Here is a 26436-nt window from a genome sequence, read left to right on the forward strand (position 1 = left end):
ATACTTAATGTCTCTTTAAAGCCTATCCTCATAGCCCTTAATAGGGACCCCTTAAGGAGAGAGAATTTAAGATTACCTCTCTGGTTTTTAAATAGTTAAAAGAGGAGATATAAAACCTAGAGAGCTTTCCCTATTTGAGACCAATCCTTTTTTCTAAGCCACTTTGGAGAAAACATTTTCCAAAGAGATTAGATGTAACCTGAGTTAGGCTAGCATTTTCTCTTGATGACATATTTAAGTAGCATCTGATAACATACAGCTATTATGCATTAATATTATTAAAGGGAGGAAACTTGGCTGCTGTTGCCTATCTCCTGCATCACGGGGCACCCTAAGGGTCTGAATGTAGGCACAGGTCTGGCATCCTCCCCTCCTTCCTGCCTGTACCCATCTCTTCATTTTCTCCCTTCCTTTTTAACTCTTTTTTTCACTCCCTCATTTTTCTCTTATTCTTTCATTCCCTTATAACTTCCATCTCATCCTCTCTCCTTCTCTCTCCTTTTCTCCATTCTCTCTCTCTCCTTTCTTTTCTCTCTTTCTTTCTCCTCACCTTATATCCCTTTTAGGTGAAAGCATCTTGTTTCCTGATTCTGCACAGTAAAAAACATTGTCTTTCCCAAGCTGTTTTTCCTCTGCTATTCCTATTTGTCATTTGGATCACTTTTTATCTGGGAAATAATCAAGTTAGGTTTTTATCTCTATAATGAACACTCACCCACTGGTTGTTGCACCAGCCCAAAATATTTCCTCTTCCCTAGGAACTACCATTCCAATCTTTTTTATTAATTGTTATTTATTTTTAAAAATTTTATTCAATTTTAAGTGTTACATTCCATTTACAGTTATTACTCAATATTGGTTACATTCCCCATGTAGTACAATATATCCTTGAGCCTATCTTGCAGCCAATAGTTTGTACTTTCCACTCCCCCACCCCTCTGTTTCCCATCTACTCCTTCTCCCCACTGGTCACCACTAGTTTGTTCTCTATATCAGTGAGTTTACTTCTTTTTTGTTATATTCACTAGTTTGTTGTATTTTTCAGATTCCACATATAAGTCATATCATACAGTATTTGTCTTTCTCTGTCTGACTTTTTTCACTTAGCATAATGCCCTCCAAGTCCATTTATGTTACTGCAAAATGGTAGAATTTCATTCTCTTTATGGCTGAGTAGTATTCCATTGTGTGTATATATTACCACATCTTCTTTATCCATTCATATATTGATGGACATTTAAGTTGTTTCATATCTTGGAAACTGTAAATAATGCTGCTATGAACATTAGGGTGCATGAATCTATTTTTGTGAATCTGTCTCCTAAATCCAAGGAAATAAAAACAAAAGTAAATAAATGGGATCTAATCAAATGTAAATCTTTTGCACAACAAAGGAAACCATGGAACAAAAGAAAAAACAACCTAGTGAATGGGAGAAAATATTTGCAAATGATATGACTGATAAGGGATTGATAGCCAACATATGTAAATAGCTCATACAACTCACCATCAAAAAACCAAACAACCCAATTAAAAAATGGGCAGAGGAACTGAATAGACAGTTTTCCAAAGAAGACATGCCGATGGTCAACAGTCACATGAAAAGATGCTCGACAACACTAACCATCAGGGAAATGCAAATCAAAATAATAATGAGATATCATTTCATACCTGTCAGAACGGTTATCATCAAAAAGAACACAAGTAACAAACATTGGCAAGGATATAGAGAAAAGGGAACACTTGTACATTGTTGGTGGGAATGTAAATTGATGCAGCCACTATGGAAAACAGTATGGAGGTTCCTCAAAAAACTAAAAATAAAACTACCATGTGACCCAGCAATTCCACTCCTGGGTATATATCCAAAAAAACCCCAAAAACATTAATTTGAAAAGATACATGCATCCCCTGAAACTTTGATATAAAATCTGATCCTCAGAAAGTGGCCTGCTAGGACCACTTGTAAATGTTCCTGTGATAGAACATTTGATGAAAACAGCTGCATTCAAACTAAAAGTTTCTGACAAGGGAGATATGAAAAAACACTTATAGCAATCACTTTCTCAACGTTGGTTAAGCCACAATGTGTTTTATGTTGCTGATTTTTCTGTAGTAAAAACTGCCATCGATGAACAATGCTTTCCATTCTTAGCACATTTAGAAATTATGTAAATTAAAAGAGGAGACGAGAATATTCTGATGCGCTTGAGTAGATCTCTGTGTAATGACCATAGTTGGCCTATTTATCTCTTCAAACTGTCAGTATCAGAGGCTTCCAATGAAGAGCCTAGATTAAAAAGGCAAATGAATCATAAATAAGCTTGCTCATCCTTTCTGCAGATAACTGTTTAGAATTTTACTTTAGCTTTATTTGAAATATACATGTCTGGTGGAAGCTAATATGGGACTTGGAAGGGATAATGAACAGAGAATGCATCTATTTATAATGGTAAGAGAAACTTTAACTATTGAGGCTTTTAAGTTTATTTGGGATCTGTCATATAGGATTATCTGTATTTAGATTTAGAGCTATCAAAATATCCATGAAAATGACACAGGGAAAAGATAGTGGCTTAAAATATGAGTAGACTCTTCAAGTCAAGAAGTAAATACTTCTTGTGTTGGCATCAAATTTTATCTGTTGTAAATGCAAGTATATTTTTTGTTACTAATTCTACCTTGCTAAATTTGTATACTTAAATATTAAACAGACAAATACGGTGAGACCTATTTCGTGGCAGACAATGTCAACTGCCTATCTGAGAGCTAGCTATCATACTTCTCCAATAACCCTGTCTTGAAATATCTGCTTGCAATTCCTGAGATGCTGAAGTTAGATCAGGAGGACAGTCATCAGTGACATGTTTAGGGTGGCACAGTGAAATATGCAAAGCTCTAGGAATGTTGATGATCTTCTGAGTTAACTTTGGAATTGTTCAAACTCAATTTTAGTTGGGCAAGACCAGAGGCTGGAAGACCCATGTTAGAGAGGATTTTATTTTTTTCTAGTTCACTGTGAATCCTTTGTATTCCTGTGATTCTAGAGGATAGTTTTATTTTTGCAGCAGAATCATGAAACAAAGGGTTGAATTTTGACAGCTAGTGTAGGCTTTTGATGACACATGTCACATTCCCTTGGAACGATGTCTCAGCCCTTTGCTGTCTTGAAGACAATTTTAGAACAATCCTAAATTCTCTGAGATACTGGGAGAATCAAGACCCTGGTGCCCATACCAGTTCCCTAAACACATCCTAAATCCTCCTTCCCTGGCTTCGTTTTTCTGACCCTTCTCTCCTGATTTTGCAGAGAGCTTTCCAAATAATTTACCTGTACCTCTGTCCTTGTATCAGGCTTTGCTCTTAGGTAGGCTGCAACTAATATACCTACTGTCAAATACATGCAGCATCATAATTTTAGAAATTTAAGTTATATAATTTTCAAAATGATAAGAAATATTCAAACTAGAAAAGTTTTTACTTTGCTTGGTTAAACTGACCAGTTGTAGATTAACTGTTGTTAAGGTCTGCAAATTTCACACCTGTCCGGTGAAGGAGGATGGGCATGGGTAGGATAAAAACCAGGGCAAAAAAACTAAAGTTTAGGTAACGATCACTGCTGGAAGTAAAATTAGATCTCAGATATCTGAATCTCCTTAAATGTAATTAATTGAAAACCTAGTTAGAGTTCTTCATGTAACTCAAAGGTAAATACAGTTTTAGTTTAGCCAGCATTTAGGAGTTTGAAAGTATTTCTTACATTCTGTTCATCACATTCTTACCACCAATCTTCCCGCTTTATGACTCCCTCCCATACTTTGTAGACAATTTTCTGTATAGAATATTATATCATCTTAGCTTAGTTTAATTGGCTATTGTCATGCAGTAGGTGTAATTACTATATATAGACATTATAAAGGTCTTAAAAAAGTGATATAAAATTTCAGCATGGAACAGTTTAGTTGATGTTATATTTTAAATGTTCTTTTTTAACCAATAATGGATGAGCAGACAAGGTATATAATGGAAAAACAAATGAATAGGTATTAAAAGTACAAATATTGCACATTTTTATCAACTGTATTTTGTTAAAACAATTCAGGAACTGAATATATGAGACATGCAAACAATTCCAAGAAAATTTCTGTGGTCATAATACACTCTTCCCCCTCGTGGCAACTTTTTCATAGAATCGTCAATACTTTACTAAATGTGTATTCTCTACTAAAATCATATGTTTTTTTGAAGACAGGTGCAAGGTCTGATTTATCTTTGCTGCATTCACTGTATATCAGGGTAGTGCTTCACATAAATACTTTCTACTTCACCTCCCCCCACGCACTACCCTGAATTTCAGCTTCATATTTCCAACTAACTGTCTACTTTGCATCTGCACTTGGATACCGATACACAATTCAAGCTAACCATGCCCACATCCAAACACTAGATTCTTCCCGTTGTCTTGTCATCTTAGTAAGTGTACATGTTGTGTGTTGGTTGCTCAGGACAAAGACTTGGGCATTCATCCCTGACAACTTTCTTCCCATCACAATACACATCTAATCAAATAAACAAACATAAACGAACAAACAAAAATCTCTATTAGCTTTACTTTCAAGATAATCTAAAATTTAACCACTTCTTACCATCTCCACCCTTAACCTCCTTATCCAAGCCACATGTGTCTCACTGAGCTATTGCAGTTGCTCTCCCATTGATCACGTTCCTCCTATTCTTCCTCCTCTATTCCCATCTCGGCTATCAGAGCTTCCTTGTGTACGGAATCTGGCTATTAAAGATCTGGACCTCCATTACTTCTCTTACCTTATCTCCTGATAACCTCTCCCTTATCTACTCTGCTATAGGAACATTACCCCTTTACTCTTCCTTTGAATCTGCCAAGGATCTTCCTGCCTCCAGGCTGTTACCCTTGCCATTCCTTTTGCCTGATATGGTCTTATTTTATATATCCTGTGGTTTGTTCCTTGTATTCGTGTTCTAGAGCTGTCATAACAAAATGCCATAGATGGGGTGGTTTAAACAACAATAAAGAAATTTATTTTCTTATGATTCTGGCAGCTGGAAGTCCAAGATCAAGATATTGACACAGTTGGCTTCTCTTGAAGATTCTCTCCTTGGCTTGTAGACTGCTACATTCTCTTTATGTCTTCACATGGCCTTTCTCAGTGCACTCCTGATGTCTCTTCTTATAAGGATGTCACTCCTATTGTATTAGGACCCCACATTTATGGTCTCATTTAACCTTAATTACTTCCTTAAGGGACCTATCTCCAAATACAGTCACATTAAGGTTAGGGTCCCATGAATGTTGGGAGGACAAAATTCAGCCCATATTATTCCCTTATTCTCTTCATTCATCACTCTATCAGTGAGCAGTGAAGGTTTCTCTGACTACTCTTCAAAAATTTCACTCCCCTCACCATCACCTTCTTACCCACCCCATTCCTTCTTTATTCTTCTTTATAGCAATTATTACCACTTCATCATAATAAACTTACTGTTGATTGTCTGTGTCCTTCATTAGGTGATAAGCTCCATGAGATCAAGGACTTTTCCTTTTGTTCCCACCTGGTGGTTTTATTCTCAGCACAGGGATTGATGCTCAGCATACATAGTTGTCAAAAAAATAAATGAACTATTTCAATTGATAATTTAAAGATTTAAAGGTACCAGTAAGGCTTTCAGTAAGATGGGAATATTCAGAAAGGTTTAACTGAACTGTGATTAGTGGGGGGACTATTTAGAACGGGGTAGGCAGAGTTAAAGGAGCCAACAGATGATGGTGAGACACCAAGGACCTAGCCACAGGGGGAAAACATTTCCCTTCTAGACTGGAAATATCAAAGAGGGAAGGACAGCTGTAACTGGAGTCAAGGAAGAGAGTTAACCTAATGGATCCCTGATCATAGGGATTGGAGACCTTGGCAGCCATAGTGAAACAAGGCAGGTGAAGGGAGAACAAATAGACATCTCTCTCCCTTTCCTCTCTAATCTCCCTTTGGTACCATCCATTGGCCTAAAGGAATTGGACATTGGAGAGCAAGAGAGTATAAATGATGTAGCATGTAGTTAGCCTCCTGATGGGCCCAATCAGGGCAGCAAAGTGAAGAAAATAGATCTGCTTGGAGAGGGGAAGGGGGAAAATGGAAATTAGACAACACAAAGAATTAATATTTTTGAAATTATTAATATGTCTTTCTATTTTTCATTTTGTCTACAGACCTTCTCCCTAGTAATCTTGAGACACTCTCCTACTACCACGGATAACCCCATTAGGGACTGGGTGAGACATGTACAGAATTGTTATGGGTGACATGTAAAGAGTAATAAAGAATTGCTATTCAGCTACTAGAATTCCCCCAAATCATCTTGCAACAAACAGAAAAGCTTGTAATCCAGGACTGAAAAAGAGATGGAAGATTTTCTAAATTCTCTCAGCATATCATGAACCAATTCTGGAACCAGATCATAATGTCATATTGTATAGATAAGAAACCTATGCTTACAACTAGCTCATGAGGTTAACACCCTAGAATAGAGTGAAAGAGCAAGGGATAAGAATGCCATCCCAGAGAGGGTGACATGTATCTGTTAAATGGAGGGACCACTGAAAGCAGGGAGCTTTTCCCTTTAACCAATATGAAACCCTGGGAGACAATATTGATGTACCAAAGGGGTTAGTGATATGGGTTTTCCATTAGTGTAAACTCAGTGGCATGACATGACATTGTTACATGGAAAAGAGCCTGAGTGTAGCTTCCTTTATTCCTATATAGTGTGAATGTGTCCATTTTCTTTTAGGAGGGATAGTGGCATGGGAGTTAGTTCAACATCTGGCTTAGGAGGTTGGCAGAAGAGGGGGCTCTCCAGAGGGGTAATGGGGATCTTATAGGTAAGGGCTGAAGAGTAGACCACGTGGATGGGGTCTATGGACCTCACTGCCAGACCTGGAGCCAAGGGACAGCAGCAGTAAGAGTTGAGATGGAGGCCAAACAGCCAAAGACCCACCCTGACCAAGCAGATAAATATGAAAAACTGACACCAGCAGAGGCCCCAGGATGGGCCAGTCACACTTTAGGAGTCTGGTCCAGGGAACAGCAGAACACACTTCAGTCAGTTTTGAGACTCTCTTCATTTGACGGCATGTGTGTATTCAACCCCTTCATACCAGCAGACACTAAAGGGAACTGTAGCAGGAGCAAAGATAATCTAAAGCACTGGGTTCTTATCCTAGGGAAACTCATCGCCTAAACACTCCAAGAAACTAACCTCCTCAAAGTATATCTCAAATTATAAAATTAAACCAGACTTGACCCTCCCCTCTCAAAAAAATTAACTTTGATTCCTTTTTACTCTTCTTACCCAACAGTGGCTAGAGGTACGCATGAAGATAATATGTCATTTTCAGAGAATAAGGAACTATATTTTTCTGCAAACTTGAGTATACTATGCACAACGCGGTAATTCCAGAAAAACTCAAAATCTTATTTAAAGTTACAGATCACAAGTAAGTGTATGCATGTTTAAACTTGTTCAGGCTCAGCTATGCTTTAAATTCACTCTTGGTTCTATCAGATCATTGATTTGACATTGATCTGATTTGATTATACTTAGATGATATCAGCTGTAATGTTGAGGAAGTAGACAATGCAAAGTAATTAGTCACAAAGCTCTCCGTAAGCCTCCAATATAATGAACTCTGGGCAAATTAGACTGTAAGCATAATATCTCCCATTGTAATTTGATTTCTGAGCTCCAGAATTAGGAAGGCCATCAGTAAGATCCGTTGTTATTTTTCCCAATATAATTAGAGGGTCAACAATTTGATCTTGTCTTGATGACAAAACAATTATCTTTGGCATCCCCTTTCCCATTTAGAAAAAAATAAAAGCCTGTGCTTACTTAAGTTTCTTTTCTAATTAAGGAGAGTTAGTCCTGCTTTCACAGCCTTCTCTTTTATCTCCATGAGTATGAGTGACTGTTGGTTGCTCTCTTTTCCCATCTGACCTATGTTTGCACTATAAGCTCCCCAGCTATCCTGGCGAATGTCTGGTCACTTCAATTTTCTCCATTTCTTCAGTTATCCTAGTTGGGAGTTTTTCAATGGAATTTCTCTAGCAAGCTATAATAAAATAGAAAATAATTCAAAATAAGGACATGTTGAAGATTTGTGTTTGCTGGTGTTTTGTTTGTTTGTTTTACCATACTGAAAGTGTGAAATTCTGTGAACTCCTTTGGCAAACCATTCCAATTGCTTACACCCTTGCATGAGGAAGTTCTCTTAAAAGACTAATTTGAAACTTTTGACATTCAGTTAATCCCACTTCCTTCCTATTAACAATCAATATTCAATACTGTGGCATGTAAGTAATATGATAGTTCTTACATATTATTTTATATTTACCACATTAAAACTCTTGGCTGTTTTTGCTCCCCCACTTACACTTTTTTGTTTTTCCTCTGCTTACAAATGAAAGTATGGACTATATACAAACAGCTGAAGTTCTACTTTTATTATGAAATAGACAGTGTCCTAAATTACTTTTTTGGGAAACAGTCTCAATAGCATGAGTGACAGCAACCTAAATAGAGAGAATGGAACCAAAACCCACAATAAGCCCTGTGGACTATGACAGAAAACAAAAAACAAAACAAAACAAAAAAGAAAAAACAGATTTTTATTGCACAGAATTCTTAACTTTAAAACAAAATCCTGTAAAGCTCTGCTTGCGTGGTAAAATTTGCCAAGTATGTGAACCACCATCTTCCCTTTTAATCTTATTGTACTTGTCTTAATTAAAGGATTACTCCTCATCTCTAGTAAAATACCTGATACCTATTTTAGGGCAGGGGAATTAATCAGTTCTTGCCAAAACCCCATCCCTGAAGCTAGAGTTCATAGATGTTAGAAGAACATGGGTAAAGACACCTGCTGTAGCAAATTTAGCTCTGTGCCTTGGAGCAAATTGCTTAACCTTGCTAACTTTGTTTTTATCTGTGTTATATCTATGTTTGTTTTATGTATAACAAGAACCATTGCACCAACTTCATAAAATAGTTCTGGGAATTAGTGAAATCATAAATAAGGTTAAGCACTCAATATGGTGCCCAGCAAATAATAAAGGCTCAATAAATGTTCACTGTTTTGATTATTTAGTTTTAGTAGTATTCCTAACTTTCATCTGGAGAAGAAATTCTTTATGGGATTTTTGTTCTCTCCAAGGACTGTTTGAAGCATATTGACAAGCCACAATTAAAAGGCAGTTTCACCTATTGTTTTGGGAAAATAGGTCTGTCTAGGAAACCCTCTTGTAACCACGTGTCCTTCTGAAGTACTGAGGATTAAGACTTCTAGAGAACTTTTGAGAGAACATTTCACCCCATAATAGTTCCTTAAGAGTAAGTCTTAATTTTACCTTTAGTATTCAATTTTAGATCATATTTCCTTCCAATTTCCTAAATTGCAACTGTTAGAGCAAATTATAGATGGGGATATTTCTGTATGGTTTAATATTTCCAAAACATATAATGATTTTGACATCTAGGTATTTCAAAAGATCCTTCCCTGCATGTTTTCTTTTTCTTTTTTGTCTTTCTTTGTCCTTTATAAAAGGGCAAACGATGCAAGAATACATCCCCAAATGATTGAATTTATCTGCAAATTGCTTCCAGGTGCTCATACCACTTTCTCTCTCTCTTCAAACAAAAGGAGAAAAAAAAAGATTCAATGTCACAGAAGAGCAGAACCATGAGGAATTTAAATGGTTTTGGTTTTGACCTTATTTTCCATCTGAAATATTGCTTGTTTATACTTCTCCAGTCCATATTTACTTATGCTTACCAGTTTATACCACTAGTATAGTATGAGGCTTTTTTTTATTCTGATTTTCCAGTTGCCAACATAGCACATGACTCACAATAGGCACTAAAGAAGTGTTGACTGACTTAATAATGTGGGGTTTTCAAGTGCTTTAAATTCACTCACTTGAGGGTACCTAATGTACCACAACCTCAGAGGATGTATTGGTAATGACAGATCAAAAGAGATTAGTCATCAATACAGAAAAGAAACAGAGTTTAAACTCTGACAATCTCTGTTTATATTCTATTTTCTTATTGTAGTTGTAGATGGTACTGTACATCAGTACAGGGGGTTTGAAACAGTATTACTCTGTTATAAACTCAATATACAGCTTTTAATTTACTTGGCATTCCTCCACCTCTGTTCCTCTTAAGAAATGCAAAGGTAAATATGATAGCAGTTAAACCACCATCTAGCCACTTAGACCAAATTGTTCGTTTTTCTGGTACACAAGAGAGCACAAAAGAACAAAGGCAAAAATAGACCAGCTACAAATAAATCCATATAACTCCGTTGGCCTCTAAATTAAATATGCACCATACAGTACATAAGATTATAAATAATGTATCCATATGTGGATTCATATCGTCTACATTTGGAACTTTCATTAATTGATAGTGTTGCTTAACTTCAGTGAAAATTAAGAAAAAATCTTAAGGACATCTAAATTAATGAGTTAGTATTATTACTTTCTTATTTTAATAGAGTATGTTAGTTTACTGGATAAATGTTTAGCATGTGGGGTGATATATTGAAACTACATGAACAATATTCACTGTCTTCAACTGTGCATCAGGATTTTTTCCAGTTGTTTATAACTAAAAGCTAACTCAGCTAGCTTTAACCAAGAAGGGGATTTTCCAAAAACTGCACCATCAAGGAGTGGAACTCGCCTTAAAGACATCTGAAAAGTAAAAAATGTCATTAGAACCATGTTATCTCTCTCTCTCTCTCTCTCTCTGTCTACCTGTGTTGCTGGACCTCCCTTCCCCTCTTTGTTTCTTTCTCACTGCTTATTTTTTATGCCTTGGAGATCTTGGATTTGTGGTGGGTATCATCAGCCCAGAAAGTTGAAGCATGCATCCTTCCAATTTAGCAATGTTTGAAGGAAAAAAAAAGATTCCCTTGATCTGAGATTGCACGTAAACTCCTAGAGAAGCACTCTGATCTGTTTAGTTTGTATGCCTGTCTCTTGGCTGGCCACTATGGACTCCAGGGAGAGTGAATACAATAATTTTACTACCCTCAATAAAGTGTCCACTCTTAAGTCACAGAGTTTGAAAACTATGATTTCCAATGAACTCGAACTTCTTAGGTGCAAGATTGAGCAAGCATCCCAAAGAGGAATTGGTAGGTGAAAAGGACTCTATGTACACAAATACAACACATCCTCTAAAGACAGCTAGTCAGATGAGTGAATATCATCACAAATTTGGAAACATTAATTCATCTTTAAAATTACAGTGAACCAGAAGTGTCAAAGTGCTGTCAATGTGAATACACTCAAACACTATTGTTATGGTGGCAACTAAAATACAGATGAGGTGATTTTGCACTTCATATGTTTATCCCTTCATTCACTCAGACACATGTTTATTTCCCTCTGCCATGTGCTTAAGGGTCATCCTAATCTCAGTTCAGTTTATTTATTTTTCATTTTTATTTTTTTCTCCTGAATTTTTTTTTTTTTTTTTTTTTTGCGGTACGCGAGCCTCTCACCGTTGTGGCTTCTCCCACTGCGGAGCACAGGCTCCGGACACGCAGGCTCAGTGGCCATGGCTCACGGGCCCAGCCGCTCCGCAGCATGTGGGATCCTCCCGGACCGGGGCACGAACCCGCATCCCCTGCATCGGCAGGCGGACTCTCAACCACTGCGCCACCAGGGAAGCCCTCTCCTGAAAATTTTAAACCCATAGAAAAGGTAAAGGAGTGATATAGTGGGGCTTTTAAAATCGAAGATCCAGTAAAAGTTGATGCATTTGATTTGTATGCTTTCTTAGTTGTTTTAAATCTAAGACAGCCCCTCTACCTTTTCTTTTTTTTTAATTTCAAGGTATATAATTTTTTATGGAGTTTATGCCACTTATCTTGCAGAATATCTTGCATTCTATATTTATCCATTTGTTTTGTCATTATCAGATTTAGATTAAACGCTTTTGGAAAGAATATTACAAAGCTGTTGTTTGAATATTTTATTGCATCAATTCGGGAGGCATGTAAATTCAGTTTCACAAAATTGGTAATGCTTAATTTGATACTTGGTTGGGGAGAGGGTCAATAGAAATTGTAAAAGATAGTCTTTTTTTCCTTTTTGCAAGAGGGTATGTAAATATTCAGTTCCTCAAAAATGGTTCATCAAAATGTTTTAGCATCCTTTGATGACCTTTACCTGAATTAATCATTACTTTGGGGCTTATATAAATAAAATGGTCGTTTTCCCATTCTATCATGTCTTCTACAATTATTAGTCAGAATTTTTCTATAAAGGAAAGTTTTCCTTCTTTTCCTCTCTCTTGTTTTCTAATATGGTTATCATCATCATCATTTTTTCTAGTGTCACTGTAGGTCTATGAATTTTTCAATTCCATGTGTTATGATCTGTTTCTGTTATTATTCACTATTCATTTTACTGCTCAAATTGTCCCACATTTAGTTTGTGGAAGTACCATCACACTAGCTCCTGTGTCCTTGTTTTCAGGCATTAAGTGTTCTAAGTTCACTTTATACTTTATCTGCCTAAACCTGGAATCATTCATTTCTACAAGCAGCCTGGTTTCTTTCATTAGGGAATGGTGTTTCAGAAGCAATATTTAAGACCTAAACGTGCTTATGATACTGAAGTGTCATTATTTCTAAGTCTTTTTAGTGAACAGTTGTAGAAAAATATTTTTACAAAATATGAACCTGTATTAATATTTTCCATTATCATCACACTCCACCGCATTCTTTCTCACCTTCTCTAGTTCACATTACTTTTACCTTCTTAAGCAATGAAAGCTGGTTTCCAAAAATATTAGTATATATACTCATATGCTATAATTTACAATATACTAAAAACAATTTTGAATCATTCCTCCAACGCTTTTATCAAGAACAAACCGATAACTCAGTCTTGAGTTTTGTTTTTCTGTTTTTTTGTTTTTAAGATTTTTTTTGCCCGTAGAATACATTCCTTGAGGAGAGTAGTGTTCAAAAGTTATGTGAAATCATGTGTTCTCACGATTTCAACTTGATATGAAGTTAAATGTTGTAATTTCTATTTGCAGTCAATTTTAAGATTTGGTTTTTCTTTCTATTTTGTTTATATATTTTATATTTTGAATATGCAAAATATTGACATGGTTTAAAATTGAAACCATTTTAAAAATTAAATCAAGAAATGTCACACTCTCATCCCTCGTCCTTATCATATGTCATCTACCCTCCAGAAACCACATTTTTCCTTACTTTCTAGTTTATCTTTCTATAATTTATTTTTGCAAACATAAACAAACATCACCACACACACACACACACACACACACACTTATTTCCCTTTCTATCTCAGGCAAAAAGTAGCCTATAGACATTCTTTCATTCCTTCCATTTTTCATTTAACAATTCATGCCAAAAAATACTAATGTCAGTTTGTAAAGGTTCTTCCTCATTTCGATTAAGCTTCACTGTACAGCACTATGTGAATGTACCATAGTTTATTCAGTCCAGTCTCTTATGAGTGACATGCATGTAATTTCGGATATTTTCCTTTTCCAACTGACCCCAATGTGAACACATTTGTGCATGTATTTTCTCATACCAGTGGACATATAGCTTCACGATCATTTCTCATAAGTGCAGTGCATTATTCTAATAAATTTTCATAAGGTAAACGTGTATGTGGTTTTGACGCAAATTTATTTAATTCCTCTCCATAGTGGTTGCATTACTTTGGTCTTTTTTTTTAATTAATTTATTATTTAAAAAATTTTTTAACATCTTTATTGGAGTATAATTGCCTTACAATGGTGTGTTGGTTTCTGCTTTCTAACAAAGTGAATCAGTTATACATATGTCCCCATATCTCTTCCCTCTTGCATCTCCCTCCCTCCCACCCTCCCTATCCCACCCCTCTAGGTGGTCACAAAGCACCGAGCTGATCTCCCTGTGCTATGCGGCTGCTTCCACTAGCAATCTATTTTACGTTTGGTAGTGTAAATATGTCCATGCCACTCTCTCACATTGTCCCAGCTTACCCTTCCCCCTCCCTGTATCCACAAGTCCATTCTCTAGTAGGTCTGCGTCTTTATTCCCATCTTGCCCTTATGTTCTTCAGGACAATTTTTTTTTTTTTTTTTTTTTTTTAGATTCCATATATATGAGTTAGCATAAGGTATTTGTTTTTCTCCTTCTGACTTACTTCTCTCTGTATGACAGACTCTAGGTCCATCCACCTCACTACAAACAACTCAATTTCATTTCTTTTTATGGCTAAGTAATATTCAATTGTATATATGTGCCATATCTTCTTTATCCATTCATCTGCTGATGGACACTTAGATTGCTTCCATGTTCTGGCTATTGTAAATAGAGCTGCAATGAACACTTTGGTACATGACTCCTTTTGAATTGTGGTTTTCTCAGTGTATATGCCCAGTACTGGGATTGCTGGGTTGTACGGTAGTTCTATTTTCAGTTTTTTAAGGAAACTCCATATTGTTTTACAAAGTGGCTCTATCAGTTTACATTCCACCAACAGTGCAAGAGGGTTCCCTTTTCTCCACACCCTCTCCAGCATTTATTGTGTGTAGAGTTTTTGATGATGGCCATTCTGACTGGTGTGAGTTGATACCTCCTTGTAGTTATGATTTGCATTTCTCTAATGATTAGTGATGTTGATCATTCTTTCATGTGTTTGTTGGCAATCTGCATATCTTCTTTGGAGAAATGTCTATTTAGGTCTTCTGCCCTTTTTGGATTGGGGTTTTTGTTTTTTTGATACTGAGCTGCATGAGCTGCTTGTAAACTTCAGAGATTAATCCTTTGTCAGTTGCTTCGTTTGCAAATATTTTCTCCCATTCTGAGGGCTGTCTTTTGGTCTTGTTTATGCTTTCCTTTTATGTGCAAAAGGTTTTAAGTTTCATTAGGTCCATTTGTTTATTTTTGTTTTTATTTCCATTTCTCTAGGAGGTGGGTCAAAAAGGATCTTGCTGTGATTTATGTCATAGAGTGTTCTGCCTATGTTTTCCTTTAAGAGTTTTACAGTGTCTGGCCTTACATTTAGGTCTTTGACCCATTTTGAGCTTATTTTTGTGTATGGTGCTAGGGAGTGTTCTAATTTCATTCTTTTACATGTAGCTGTCCTGTTTTCCTAGCACCACTTATTGAACAGGTTGTGTTTTTTCCACTGTATATTCTTGCCTCCTTTATCAAAGATAAGGTGACCATATGTGTGTGGGTTTATCTCTGGGCTTTCTATCCTGTTCCATTGATCTATAGTTCTCTTTTTGTGCCAGTACCATGCTCTCTTGATTACTGTAGCTTTGTAGTATAGTCTGAAGTCACGGAGCCTGATTCCTCCAGCTCCATTTTTCTTTCTCAAGATTGCTTTAGCTATTAGGGGTCTTTTGTGTTTCCATACAAATTGTGAAATTTTTTGTTCTAGTTCTGTGGAAAATGCCAGTGGTAGTTTGATAGGGATTGCACTGAATCTGTAGATTGCTTTGGGTAGTTGAGTCATTTTCACAATGTTGATCCTACCAATCCAAGAACATGGTATATCTCTCCATCTATTTGTATCATCTTTAATTTCTTTCATCAGTGTCTTATAATTTTCTGCATACAGGTCTTTTTTCTCCTTAGGTTTATTCCTAGATATTTTATTCTTTTTGTTACAATGGTAAATGGGCGTGTTTTCTTAATTTCAATTTCAGATTTTTCATCATTATTGTATACGAATGCAAGAGACTTGTGTGCATAAATTTTGTATGCTGCTACTTTACCAAATTAATTCATTGGCTCTAGTAGTTTTCTGGTAGCATCTTTAGGGTTCTCTATGTATAGTATCATGTCATCTGCAAACAGTGACAGCTTTACTTCTTCTTTTCCGATTTGGATTCATTTTATTTCTTTTTCTTCTCTGATTGCTGTGGCTAAAACTTCGAAAATTGTGTTGAATAATAGTGGTGAGACTGAGTAACCTTGTCTTCTTCCTGATATTTGTGGAAATGGTTTCAGTTTTTCACCATTGAGGACAGTGTTGGCTGTGGGTTTGTCATATATGGCCTTTATTATGTTGAGGAAAGTTCCCTCTATGCCTACTTTCTGGAGGGTTTTTATCATAAATGGGTGTTGAAATTTGTTGAAAGCTTTCTCTGCCTCGATTGAGATGATCTTATGGTTTTTCTCCTTCAATTGGTTAATATGGTGTGCCACGTTGATTTGCGTATATTGAAGAATCCTTGCATTCCTGGGATAAACCACACTTGATCATGGTGTATGATCCTTTTAATGTGCTGCTGGATTCTGTTTGCTAGTGTTTTGTTAAGGAGTTTTGAATCTATGTTCATCAGCGATATTGGCCTGTAGTTTTCTTTCTTTGTGACATCTTTGTCTGGTTTTGGTGTCAGGGTGATTGTGGCCTTGTAAAATGAGTTTGGGAGTGTTCCTCCCTCTGCTATGTTTTGTAAGAGTTTGAGAAGGATAGGTGTTAACTCTTCTCTAAATGTTTGATAGAATTCGCTTGTGAAGCCATCTGGTCCTGGGCTTTTTTTTGTTGGAAGAGTTTTAATCACAGTTTCAATTGCTGTGCTTGTGATTGGTCTGTTCATATTTTCTATTTCTTCCTGGTTTAGTCTCAGAAGGTTGTGCATTTCTAAGAATTTGTCCATTTCTTCCAGGTTGTCCATTTTATTGGCAAAGAGTTGCTTGTAGTAATCTCTTACGATCCTTTGTATTTCTGCAGTGTCAGTTGTTACTTCTCCTTTTTCATTTATAATTCTATTGATTTGAGTCTTCTCCCTTTTTTTCTTGATCAATCTGGCAAAAGGTTTATCAATTTTGTTTATCTTCTCAAAGAACCAGCTTTAGTTTTATTGATCTTTGATATCATTTGCTTCATTTCTTTTTCATTTATTTCTGATCTGATCTTTATGATTTCTTCCCTTCTGCTAACTTTGGGGGCTTTTTTGTCCTTCTTTCTCTAATTGCTTTAGGTGTAAGGTTAGGTTGATGATTTGAGATATTTCTTGATTCCTGAGGTAGGATTGTATTGCTATAAACTTCTCTCTTACAAGTGCTTTTGCCGCATCCCATAGGATTTGGGTCGTCGTATTTTCACTGTCATTTGTTTCTAGGTATTTTTTGATTCCTCTTTGATTTCTTCAGTGATCTCTTGGTTATTAAGTAGTGTATTGTTTAGCCTCCATGTGTTTGTATTTTTTACAGATTTTTTTCCTGTAATTAATATCTAGTCTCATAGTATTGTGGTCAGAAAAGATACTTGATATGATTTCAATTTTCTTAAATTTACCAAAGCTTGATTTGTGACCCAAGATATGATGTATCCTGGAGAATGTTCCATGAGCATTTGAGAAGAATGTGTATTCTGTTGTTTTCGGATGGAATGTCCTATAAATATAAATTAAATCCATCTTCTTTAACGTATCATTTAAAACTTGTGTTTCCTTATTTATTTTCACTTTGGATTGTCTGTCCATTGGTGAAAGTGGAGTGTTAAAGTCCCTTACTATGATTGTGTTACTGTCGATTTCCCGTTTTATGTCTGTTAGTATTTGCCTTATATATTGAGGTGCTCCTATGTTGGGTGCATAAATATTTACAATTGTTTATCTTCTTCTTGGATTGATCCCTTGATCATTATGTAGTGTCCTTCTTTGCCTCTTGTAATAGTCTTTATTTTAAAGTCTATTTTGTCTGATATGAGAATTGCTACTCCAGCTTTTTTTTAATTTCCATTTGCATGGAGTATCTTTTACTATCCCCTCACTCTCAGTCTGTATGTATCCCTAGGTCTGAAGTGGGTCTCTTTTAGAAAGCATATATATGGGTCTTGTTTTAGTATCCATACAGCCAATCTATGTGTTTTGGTTGGAGCATTTAATTCATTTACATTTAAGGTAATTATCGATATGTATGTTCCTATTACCATTTTCTTATTTGTTTTGGGTTTGTTAATATAGGTCTTTTCCTTCTCTTGTGTTTCCTACCTAGAGAAGTTCCTTTAGCATTTGTTGTAAAGCTGGTTCCGTGTTGCTGAATTCTCTTAGCTTTTGCCTGTCTTTAAAGGTTTTAATTTCTATGTCAAATCTGAATGGGATCCTTGCTGTGTAATCTTGGTTGTAGGTTTTTCTCCTTCATCACTTTAAATATGTCCTGCCACTCCCTTCTGGCTTGCAGAGTGTCTGCTGAAAGATCAGCTGTTAACCTTATGAGGATTCCCTTGTGTGTTATTTGTTGTTTTTCCCTTGCTGCTTTTACTATTTTTTCTTTGTATTTAATTTTTGATAGTTTGATTAATATGTGTCTTGGCATGTTTCTCCTTGGATTTATCCTGTATGGGACTCTCTGTTCTTCCTGGACTTGATTATCTATTTCCTTTCCCATATTAGGGAAGTTTTCAACTCTAATCTCTTCAAATATTTTCTCAGTCCCTTTCTTTGTCTCTTCTTCTTCTAGGACCCCTATAATTCGAATATTGGTGCGTTTAATGTTGTCCCAGAGGTCTCTGAGACTGTCCTCAATTTTTTTCCTTCTTTTTCTTTATTCTGCTCTGCAGTAGTTATTTCCACTATTTTATCTTCCAGGTCACTTATCCATTCTTCTGCCTCAGTTATTCTGCTATTGATCCCTTCTAAGGAATATTTAATTCCATTTACTGTGCTCTTCATCACTGTTTGTTTGCTCTTTAGTTCTTCTAGGTCCTTGTTAAACATTTCTTGTATTTTCTCCAATCTATTTCCAAGATTTTGGATCATCTTTACTATCATTATCCTGAATTCTTTTTCAGGGAGACTGCCTATTTCCTCTTCATTTGTTATCCCTGATGAGTTTTTGCCTTGCTCCTTCATGTTCTGTGTGTTTCTCTGTCTTCTCATGTTGCCTAACTTACTGTGTTTGGGGTCTCCTTTTCGCAGGCTGCAGGTTTGTAGTTCCCGTTGTTGTTGGTGTCTGTCCCTAGTGGCTAAGGTTTGTTCAGTGGGTTGTGTAGGTTTCCTGGTGGAGGGGACTAGTGCCTGTGTTCTGGTGGATGAGGCTGGATTTTGGCTGTCTAGAGGACAGGGCCGTGTCTGGTGGTGTGCTTTGGGGGTGTCTGTGGCCTTATTATGATTTTAGGCAGCCTCTCTGCTAATGGATTAGGTTGTGTTCCTTCTTGTTAGTTGTTTGGCATAGGGTGTCCAGCACTGGAGCTTGCTGGTTGTTGAGTGGAGCTGGGTCTTGCTGTTGAGATGGAGATCTCTGGGAGATTTTCGCTGTTTGATATTATTTGGCACTGGGAGGTCTCTTGTGGACCAGTGTCCTGAACTTGGCTCTCCCACCTCAGAGGCACAGCCCTGACACCTGGCTGGAGCACCAAGAGCCTGTCATCTACATGGCTCAGAATAAAAGGGAGAAAAAGAAAGAAAGAAAGAAAGAAAGAAAGAAAGAAAGAAAGAAAGAAGAAAGAAAGAAAGAAAGAAAGAAAGAAAGAAAGAAAGAAAGAAAGACAAAGAATGAAAGAGAGAAAGAAATAAGAAGAAATAAAATAAAGTTATTAAAATAAAAAATAATTATATTAAGAAAAAAAGAAAAAAACGACAAACAGAACCCTAGGAGAAATGGCAAAAGCAAAGCTATACAGACAAAATCTCACCCAGAAGCATACACATACACACTCACAAAAAGAGAAAAGGGGAAAAAAATATATATATATATCATTGCTTCCAAAGTCCATCTCCTCAATTTGGGATGGTTCGTTGTCTATTCAGGTGTTCTACAGATGCAGGTACATCAAGTTGATTATGGAGATTTAATCCGCTGCTCCTGAGGCTGCTGGGAGAGATTTCCCTTTCTCTTCTCTATTCTCACAGCTCCTGGGCTTCAGCTTTGGATTTTGCCCCGCCTTTGCGTGTAGATGCCCTCGCCTGAGGGCATCTGTTCTTTGCTTAGACAGGAGGGGGTTAAAGGAGCAGCCGATTCGGGGGCTCTGGCTCACTCAGGCCTAGGGGAGGGAGGGGTACGGATGTGGGGCGAGCCTGCGGCGGCAGAGCCCGGCGTGACGTTGCAACCAGCCTGAGGCGCGCCGTGCGTTCTCCTGGGGAAGTTGTCCCCGGATCCCGGGAACCTGGCAGTGGCGGGCTGCACAGGCTCCCAGCAGGGGAGGTGTGGATAGTGAAAACATCTCTTGTCTCTTCGGCAGCTCCAGACTTTCACGGACTCCCTTCCGGCTAGTCGTGGCGCAATAACTCCTTCAGGCTGTGCTCACGCAGCCAACCGCAGTCCTCTTCCTGGGATCTAAGCTCTGAACCCCGAGCCTCAGCTCCCAGCCCCCGCGCACCCCGGCGGGTGAGCCGACAAGCCTCTCGAGCTGGTGAGTGCCGGTCGGCCCTGATCCTCTGTGTGGGAATCTCTCCGCTTTGCCCTGCACACCCCTGTTGCTGCACTCTCCTCTGTGGCTCTGAAGCTTCCCCCCTCTGCCACCCTCAGTGTTCGCCCGTGAAGGGGCTTCTAGTGTGTGGAAACCTTTCCTCCTTCACGGCTCCCTCCCACTGGTGCAAGTCCCGTCCTTATCCTTTTGTCTCTGTTTATTCTTTTTTCTTTTGCCCTACCCAGGTACGTGGGGACTTTCTTGCTTTTTGGGAGGTCTGAGGTCTTCTGCCAGCGTTCAGTAGATGTTCTGTAGGAGCTGTTCCACATGTAGATGTATTTCTGATGTATTTGTGGGGAGGAAGGTGATCTCTGCGTCTCACTCCTCCTGCCATATTGAAGCTATTCCACTTTGCTCTTTAACAAGCAAAGTCAGATAGTGACTGCTTTTTCAGAGATTGACCTAAGAATTTGCTGTTATAATTTAAAAATTTTTGTCAAGCTGTTGTCATGGTGAAAAATATCTTACTGAAGTTTTATTTTCTATTTCTTCTACTACGAGTAATTTGGATTATCTTTTCACATGTTGAAGGGCCTTTGGTTTACATTTATTTGCAAAGTACTTTCCTTGAGAAATATTTTGGTAATTGTTTCCTTTAAAAATTTTTACCTTTTTATTTTGAACCAATTTGGTATCACAGGAAAGTTGCAAAAAAAATGCAGAGTAATATCCCAATGTGGTCTTCACTCTATTTCCCCGAATGTGAATTTCACACATAACCATAGTACACCTAATGAAACTAGCAAATTAACACTTTACTCAACTACACACCATATTCAAATTCTATCAGTTTTTCCACTAATGTCTTTCTTCTGTGCTAGGATCCTATATAGACCTCTTTGAGTTTGAAAAGTATTTATATCTTAAGGAGATTGGCTTCTTTTTCTGTGATATAAGTTACCAATATATCCTTCCAATTTGTCATTTGTCTGTGTTCCCTCTCACTGGAACATGCATCTGTCATTCACTACACTCCATTTCCATATGCCTGGCTAATTTTAAGCTAGTTAAGTTCTTGTAATTCTCTGTTCACAGCACTCTCAGAGTTTCCCTCATTGCATTTTATCAACAGTCAAACTTCTTCATCTGGTTACTGCTTGTTTTTTTCTCTCTCCTCACTCAGTTATAAAAGCCATGAATGCAGGATCTATGTTTAGTCATCACCATACAGCCAGCTCCTGTAAGAGTACATGCCACATATTCACGTTTTACTTGTTACCATTATCTATTGAGTTCATTAACTAGATCATCAAGAAGCTATGTCATACAAAGAATCATTGAAGAAGTAAGAATATTTAGTTTGGAACAGGGAAGGTTATATAGAAATATGATATATGTCTTCAAATATTTCAGAAGTAACCATGTAAAAAATTAGATTTATGTTATGTAACTCTGGAGGCCAATCAGGACAGCAAAATTCAGCTAATTTTTTTCCAAAATTAGAAACTGTTTTTCTAATCTTTTCTTTTTTAGCTAGAAGAATAAAAAAAGCTGTCTGACAATGGAAGTGTCTTCTTAGCCATAGAGTATTTTTAAAGAGAAAATGAATCTCAGTCTGATGAACAGGTTGGAGAGGAGGTTCATGAATAAAATTGGTTTGACTAAATAAATTCTAGTAAGTATATTTCCAAAGTTAAGATTGTATAAAGCCATGAAAAAGAACTTTAAGGGTAAATGTTGACATAGCTGTTCTTTTCTGAAGAAAGAACTAATTGATGAATGAATTCATAATGGTAACATTTTAGCAATTAAACAGCTAAATGAGGATGTATTTTGGGTAGTAAATATTTCTGATCACCAGAAAATAATACTATATTTGTAGTTTTTTCTCAGCTATTGTTCTAGATGATACCAATTTGTGTGAATCATGCACTAATCTGATACATCTATTAAAAATTGAAGCTATTTGCATCTATTGTTAGTTTTTTTTTTCCTAGATAGAAAATCACACCAACTATAAGCATGTTAGACTTTAGATGGGGGTTTGGAATTTATATATGAATTAATGAAAAAGAGCTAAAAACTGAGTCTTAATGATAGAAATATACATTTCTACAGGTACTTGAGTAGTACCTGAAGTAAATAAACTAATGCATATGCTTGAAGAATAAGAAACTTAATTTTATGTTTAATCTCAAATTTTAAGTAATGGGTTTTGGGAAATAACATGTCCCACTAATTATACCAGTGTTGCCATGGCATCCCAAGGTACCCTCAAAATGTTTCATTTGTGAACCAACATGTCTTTAACCCATATTTTATTTGTTCACTAATGACAAATTCAGTGCTGATATCTAATTGCGTGTTGATTCGAAGGATATAAACACACTAAACCTAATGTTAAAGCATAGCACATATGGCAGAAAGAGCCAAAATCTGTGAAATGCAGTGGAAGTGAATTATTAACTCAAATATTGAACCCTAGGAGTTTCTTTGCTTATGGCTAGCTACCCAGTTGGAAGGGCCAGTTATTTTTCTGTTTTCTTTAATACAGACATTCTGCACATCACCATATGCTCAAAGAAATTCTGCAATTTCATAATCTATTCTACATTTTCTGAGTACATTTTATTTGCCACAGAGGGCGAGTTTGCAAATGCACCTGCACAGTTTGATGTTTATAAAAATGGCAATTATGATGATGTACCATTGAAATAAAACTTTGCTGGATAGAAATTAAAGAGTGAAAACAATGATCTGCTAAAAACTATTATTTTGTCAGGCTTTCCATTCATCAAAATTGCAATTAATTTCTTCCTCTCCAGTGTCATTGTGGTTGAAACAAAGACCAGTAATCTAACATCTGGTTGCAGATTTAAAAAGAGAACACTGCCTTCTTTCACAAAGCTCTGTAAGTATTGTGTTTACATTGTTAAATGAGATAGTTAAAATTTTCTAGTGTTCAATGTTTTATATTTATTCTGATTTAGACTCTGGGAAATTTGCAATCCAAGTATGAAAGATGTGTTTGATAAAAAAATGAATGTCTTGAAACAACCTCTCTTGCATTTTAGTTGCTTTGAGATGTCTGCAATATTAAGATTTTAAAAATAATGTTAGTGCGTTGTTAGCATTCACTTTACATTTCATATGAAACAATTACTTATTGTACATAAAGAAATCCAGAGTTTGCAAGGGTTAGTCCTCATCTTCTCATTTTACTTGCAACCCACCACTTCATTCTGAATGAATCCCCTTACTATGTATGTTCTTTCATGTTCCCTGCTTTTATACCTTTATACCTTTTGCTTTTCGCATTCATTTCCTCCCCTCTCTCCATCTGTTTGTCTGAGAAAGTCTTTATTTCTTCTTTACTTCTGAAGGATAATTTCATAAAGTACAGAATTCTTGGTAGTGTTTTTTTTTTTCTTTTAACACTTTACGTGTTTAACTGACATTTTCCTTCCTTGCATGGCTACTGAGAAAAAAGTCAGATATAATTCCTATCTTTGTTCCTCTATGTGAAAGTTGTTTTCCTCCTCTGGTTTCTTTCTGATTTTTTTTCATTATATTTCACCTTCTATAGTTTGAAAATTATATACCCAAGAGTAGTCTTTTTGTTTTTGCTGTTTTTGTTCTGTTGGCATTTATCCTGCTTGTTCTCTGAGTTTCCAGGATCTGTGCTTTAATATCTGCCATTAATTTGGAGGAAATTCTTAGTCATTATTTTTTCAAATATTTCTTCTCTTCTCTGTCTCTTTTCTCCTTCTGTTATTCCCAATTATGTGACTACAGCTATCTTTTGTAGTTGTCCTACAGTGCTTGGATATTCTGTTCTGTTTTTTCAGGCTTTTGTGCTCCTTGCCTTTTGGTGTCCAAGGATTCTCTAGCTCAGACATTCTTTCCTCAGCTGTGTCCGGGCTACAAAGTATCAAAAGCATTCTTCATTTTTGTTACATTGTTACATTGTTTTTTATCTCTAACATTTCTTTTTTTGGGTTCTTAGGATTTCCACCACTCTGCTTACATTGTTCATCAGGCTTTGCATGTTGTCTAGTTTATCCCGTAGAGCACTTAGCCTAAAAATCATGGTTGTTTTAAACTCCTGGTTTGATAATTCCAACATCCCTGCTTTGTCTGATCTGATGCATGCTCTCTCTTGTTAAATTGTGTATTTTGCCTTTTAGTTGGCCTTATAATTTTTCCTTGATAAGTGGACAAAGTGTACAGAGTAAAAGGAACTGCTCTAACTAGGCCTTCAGTGAGATATGGGGAAACAGGTAGCATTCTATAGTCATATCAGTAGGTCTCAGTCTTTTAGTGAACTTATTTGTCTGGATTATAAATTTCATAAGAGCTTCTCAGTCTTTTTCTCCCCATTTGGTGGGACAGGATGGCTGGAGTGGGCTAGAGTGGGGTATTTCTCTTCTCCCAGGTCAGATAGGCTCTGATAATACCACAGCAGGTTAGGCTCTATTTAATTAGTTTCCTCTAAAAGCAGGCCTCATTAAGAATAGAATGCTCAGGCTTCCCGGGTGGCGCAGTGGCTGAGAATCTGCCTGCCAATGCAGGGGACACGGGTTCGAGCCCTGGTCTGGGAAGATCCCACATGCCGTGGAGCAACTGGGCCCATGAGCCACAACTACTGAGCCTGCGCATCTGGAGCCTGTGCTCCGCAACAGGAGAGGCCGCGACAGTGAGAGGCCCGTGCACCGCGATGAGGAGTGGCCCCTGCTCGCCGCAACCAGAGAAAGCCCTCGCACAGAAACGAAGACCCAACGCAGCCAAATAAATAAATAAATAATTTTTTTTTTAAAAAAAAGAATAGAATGCTCTGGTGTATTTAAAATGGTTTCTTTTTCTCTCCCCCTGCTAGAAGCATGAGAGGATTATTCTTCATTATTCACCTTGATAAACTGGTTATGCTCTTGGAAGTGAACTCTTTACTGATTTTTAACTCTGTTCACCATTTTACTTGTTGTTAGGACAGTGTGGTGACTTCAAGATTCCTTACTTGTGGAACCAAAAATGAGAAGTATTTAGATGGCTGTTTTTTGGCTAGAGAGGAATGGTGGTATAGACCTATGGATCTCCTAAGTTGGTATATGTAACCCTAGCTGCAGTTAGATTCATGTATTGGGGTCACAGTTTGTCACTCATCACTCTGTTTCTTCTTTTCTGTTTCCTTAATTGCAAACTTTGCTTAGGAATGACTGTTGCCTACCCTCCAAACTCTGAATCAATACTGTGTTACTGTAAGAAGCTCAGACTGGCTTTTATAATTAAAGTACTAGGGCTTCCCTGGTGGCACAGTGGTTGACAGTCCGCCTGCCAATGCAGGGGACGCGGGTTTGTGCCCTGGTCCGGGAGGATCCCACATGCTGCGGAGCGGCTGGGCCTGTGAGCCATGGCCGCTGAGCCTGTGCGTCCGAAGCCTGTGCTCCGCAACGGGAGAGGCCACAACAGTGAGAGGCCCATGTACCGCAAAAAAAAAAAAAAAAAAAAAAAAAGGAGAAGGAGACAGGCAGCATTCAAATTAATTCTTGTCTCTAGTATCGATGAAGAGTTAGCCAAATAGAATGGGCCTGCCTCACTAAAATATGAAAATCCAACAATGACCACAAAATTTAGATGGAAATCTGAACAACAGAATTCCTTCTAATTCATTGGTTTTATATTAACAGCATAAACCATATGTCTTATGTATTGTTTTGTTTTTTAAGATCTGATATCGTCCCCAATTGATATAAAAATATATCTGGCTCAGAGAGTTTTGACTGTATTTTGCCCAAATATTATAAGTGGCAGAGGTAAAATTTGAATAAACAGCTGTCTACAAAGTCTATATTTAAAATATGAGTGGTCAACGGTGACCACAGGTCGTCTAATGGAATGATCCCTATTGTTTTCATTAGCTTTAGATCCAAAGCACATGACAGATTTGAAAATTGTTCAAAATTCCCAATTCCTAGATGCCTGAATTGTTTTCTGA

At 37.0% G+C, this 26436-nt stretch overlaps 1 long non-coding RNA gene across 2 annotated transcripts; it reads left to right on the forward strand.

Annotated features, from left to right (window-relative positions):
* The first annotated feature begins 7258 nt into the window (after nucleotides 1-7258).
* Nucleotides 7259-25954, forward strand: LOC137231247 (uncharacterized). 2 transcript variants are annotated; one of them, XR_010946419.1, is made up of 6 exons: nucleotides 7259-7528; nucleotides 10680-10794; nucleotides 20277-20447; nucleotides 21978-22119; nucleotides 23270-23355; nucleotides 25016-25954. It is a non-coding gene; the product is annotated as an uncharacterized lncRNA (long non-coding RNA). The 2 variants fall into 2 exon arrangements; XR_010946418.1 differs by lacking the exon at nucleotides 21978-22119.
* Nucleotides 25955-26436: the final 482 nt, after the last annotated feature.

This window comes from Pseudorca crassidens, chromosome 9 (assembly GCF_039906515.1).
Source record: "Pseudorca crassidens isolate mPseCra1 chromosome 9, mPseCra1.hap1, whole genome shotgun sequence".
NCBI classification, from domain to species: domain Eukaryota; kingdom Metazoa; phylum Chordata; class Mammalia; order Artiodactyla; family Delphinidae; genus Pseudorca; species Pseudorca crassidens.